The sequence below is a fragment of the Elephantulus edwardii genome, unplaced genomic scaffold (genome assembly GCF_000299155.1).
Source record: "Elephantulus edwardii isolate Elephantulus edwardi_28Jun2011 unplaced genomic scaffold, EleEdw1.0 scaffold00177, whole genome shotgun sequence".
NCBI classification, from domain to species: domain Eukaryota; kingdom Metazoa; phylum Chordata; class Mammalia; order Macroscelidea; family Macroscelididae; genus Elephantulus; species Elephantulus edwardii.
In genome coordinates, this window is record NW_006399927.1 from 1941479 (window position 1) to 1945825 (window position 4347).

Consider the following 4347-nt stretch of genomic DNA (forward strand, 5'->3'; position numbering starts at 1 on the left):
ACATAATTTATCTCCTCTTTTCTTAGTTTCCCCCCAACTCCAATGTCAATCCCACTTTACAGCAGTGGCATTATGCAGTATTTGTCCTTTTGTGACTGAGATATTTCACTCAGCATAATGTCCTCCAGGGTCACCCATTTTGTATAATAATTCATGAGTTCCTTGTTTTTCATTGCAGCATAGTAGTCCATTGTGTGAATATACCACAGTTTCTTTTACCCATCCGTTTGTTGATGGATACTTGGGTTGTTTCTAACTCTTTGTTATTGTGAACAAAGCTGCAATGAACATGGGTATGCAAATATCTGCTTGAGTGGCAGTTCTGGTTTCTTTAGGGTGTATTCCCAGTAGTGGAATTGTTGGGCCAAATGGTATTTCTATTTCCGACTTTTTGAGAAAGCACCATACAGCCTTCCATAGTTGTTTCACAATTTTACACTCCCATCAACAGTGAATAAGGGTTCCAGTTTCTCCACAACTTCACCGACATTTGTGGTTTGCTGCTGTGTTGAATTTTGCTATTTTTACTGGGTTGACATGATATCTCATAGTTGTTTTGATTTGCATCTCTCTTAGAGCTAGGGATTTTGAATGCTTTCTCATGTGTTTGTTAGCCATTTGAATGTCTTCTTCGAAGTGTCCATTTGTATCCTGTGCCCATTTTGCACAGAAATAGACTTTGAGCATTTCTTGTATGGCTCCTCTGGGTCGATGAAACCGTTCTATCAGCAGCCAAGCATGCTAGCCGCTTGCAGCCCCAGGACTCCCTCACAATGGCAGGGAGCCTTTTGGGGGGGTATAGAGTTCTCTGGTGGCATAGTTTGTAGGGAGTCATGCTGCTTACACAAAGGCCTGGTGCTTCAGCAGTTCAAATTCACGAGTAGAACAAGATTGACAGTCTCTTCCCTTGAAATTCACAACCTCAGGCTCCCAGTGGAAGGTGGGGTATGCATCAGTTCCCACTCAAAGCAGTGAATTTTGAGGAGATTTTTAGTGCAAAACAGGAGAAAGAGAAGAGATTGCCACAGAAGAGGTTTTATTCTCAAAAGCCTTACCTGCTGACTCTGAATCTCACCTTAACTGTGAGTTGGCCCTGATGTTGACAGGTCACTGGAGCTCTCTGGTTTTTGACTGAGACCTGCCAGGAGGAGGCCAAGGCCATTTCCCTGCTGACACCATGTGATGGTATCATTTCTACAATACGGGTGGAAGACAAGCTCGAGGATGTTTGCTCAGTCTGAGATTCCTTCTTAGCAATTGGAACCCAGCATGTGACTTCTAAATCCCAGCTTAAAGTTTGGCTTCTCCTGGGTAGCAGGGTTAGTCAGAAGACCACTAGTGGATGACTTTGCATGACAAGTGTTAGGCTATTAGGTAAAAAAATAAATAAATAAAAAAGCAGGCCACAGAATTATGTATCTATAAATAGACATTTTAAAACATGAGTATGAGTGTCTGAAAAGATCTAAGCAAGTGTCTGATATTTAGTATCTCCAGATGGTGCATCTCATGGTCTCAGCTGCTCCCTGAGAAGTTAGAACTCCACAAAGAAACGCCCTGAGAGAAAGGCCTGGCGATCTGCTTCTGAAACCCCCAGGAGAACAAGTCTGTGCTGATTCACAGGGTCTCCCTGAGCTGGAATTGATTCCAATGCAGCAGTAATGTTTAGCTCTGTGAAATGCGTGGCAAAATTTATCCTACCTCATGCTCATTGCAGACAGCCTGGAAAGATAGGTCCCTCTCGCCATAGACCTTTTCCCACTAGGAGGAATGAAAACTTAGGGAAGTTTATGTCCCTGAGGTCACTGCTCCTTAAGCAGAGCAACCAGGATATGGACTCAGATCCAGGACTACACAGCCATGCTTCTACCCAGCCATGCCTCTACACAGCCATGCCTCTCAACTGACCTGCGGAAAGTTGGAGTATAATTATCGCAGATGAAGGAGGTTAAAGATCATAATTTATTTTTTCCTTTTGTGTTTTCTTGAGTTTTCCCAAGTTCTACACTGAACCAGTATTAACTATTGGAAACAGAGAACAAAAGTCTTAAAAACAGACAAAATAAAGGGTGAGAGTCAGAAGACCAAGGTTTAACATCCAGCTCTGTCTAGACTGGTCGTCTCACCTCAGCCTGCTTCTCTCTGAGATGTGACTATTGGATTGAAGGCTTCCTCTAGGGGGGGAGTGCTCACTTCTATTTGGGTGAGAGGTGGAGGTTGATATATAGGTGCAGTCATTAACTTTTTTTTTAAAATCCCATTCTGGAAAGTGATGGGGACGCTGTGATTGAGCTAGCTCAAAGTCAGAGCCTCTCCGGGGGTTCAAATCCATCAGCAACTCTTTTGGGGGAAAAAATAGACCATCTTCTCCTGTGCCATTGAGAGCCTCTCTACCCACTGGAGCAACAAGCTTTGAGTTGCTGCTGACTTCATGGCAGTGAGTTTTAATTTTGGAAAGTTTTGATTTAAATATTCAATGTCAGAAACTTGAATGTTTGCATGGTGTAAAGAGTTGTATGTGGTTCCTCAGCAGCCCATGTGCATTCACTGGAACCAAAATAATATCCTTTTCCTTAAAGCTGTGGATTTCTCAGAGAGAACCCCCTTCAGCACAGTCTTGGTTGTCATCATGTGATCTCTTTGTTGATCTTGACCTGTTCTGTCCCTGCCCTTCTGTCATCTATGCCTGTCTGGTCATTTGGTTTAAGTTAAGTGGTGTTGTGGCATGACGTTTATGAAAGTAAAGCTAGAGTTAAAACATGTGGCATCTCATTAAGTTGGTTGCATTTATAGATCTTGAGAGGCCTTGGGGTGATAAAAGTCTGAGTTATGCATTACATTAAGCAGAGTTATATAAAGCCTGTTGAATATTAATTTTCTAATGATTCACCTTACAGTTTTATGAGGCTAGCTATAAAAAGATGCTGTGAATAATTGAGGCAATGGTCTATAATAATGAAGTCTAGGGAAGAGTAATTGGCAATGAAGAGAGCAAAACTCTGCCCTTCTGTCTCAGATCAAGCTGCTTGAAGTTAATGTCTCCTTCAGCAAATTCAGCCTACCATGTTTTTTAAATTATTACATGAACATATACTAATGAACACAAAGCTAATAAAACACGGGAATCTTCTACCATGTCATTGTTCTCATTAGTTTTACTTTGACTTCTCAATATATTTGATCTTCATGGTCTGAATACTTAAGAATTATTTTTTAGCTTGCATTTTAATAATTTATTTTAAAAATAAAGTGTGTTCTTTATAATAATAAAAAATAAATTTTCATCTTTTTTGTCACTTAAACCTGTTACATTTCAAGTAGTTCCTATGCCGAAGTTATATAAATGGACAATAAGCACACAGAAATCGTCTTCACAGTATGAGGCATCAGTGAAATGCAAATTCACACCACAGTGAGTTATCTACCTCACACCTACTAAAATGGCTAAAATCAAAAGACTGATAATGTTAAGTGCTGATGAAAATTTGAACAACTGAAAATATTATACACAAATGGAAATATAAAATGGCAGAACCATTCTGGAACTTTTTTCTCTTTTTATAAATTAAGATCACCCTTTTCTTAGGACCCAAAATTCTCACTTCAAAGTATTTACATAAAAGAAATGAAAATTGTGTTCATGCAAAGACATGTTCAAGAGGTTTATGGCAGCATCATTCATGATATGCCCAAACTAGCAACAATCTACATCTGTAGCAACAGATAAATGGATAATCAAATTGTGGTCTGACCATGCAAAAGAATAGTATAAAATAAAGCAACAGACATAAAATTAACAAAGAACAGACTTACTGGTCTAAAAAAGATTAGAGAAACTCCAGAGACTCTTAAAATGAGAAAACCTTGACACTACGATACTCCAGAAGACACTGAGGAGAACTGGGCCCTGAAGACACCCAGAAACTACCTTGGAGTGTAAAAACCAAAGGAAACTGTCTGTCCTTGAGTCAGTTCTGACAAGGGGTGACCATGTGCAAGGGTTTTGTGATGTATTATGTCATCAGGGTCTCTTAGCCAAAGATTTGGGCCTAATAAAAAATAGAATGGAAACTGTTGTCAAAATAGTCAACTATAAGAGACCTAGAGCGCAATGTTTTGTTCAAAACCAAAGTTGAGAAGGCAGGCAGGGACGGGGAGACAAGACAAATGGAAACAGGAGCCAAGGGAGGCAATATGTGCTTGCCAGCACATTGCAGGGATAGCAACCAAGGTAAAGGATCAATCAGTGTATTGATTGGGAAACTAACTGGCAATGTCAGTTTCACCTAAACACAAAAATAATTTTTAAAAAATATTTTAATCCCAAAATCTCTGTAGATGTTCATT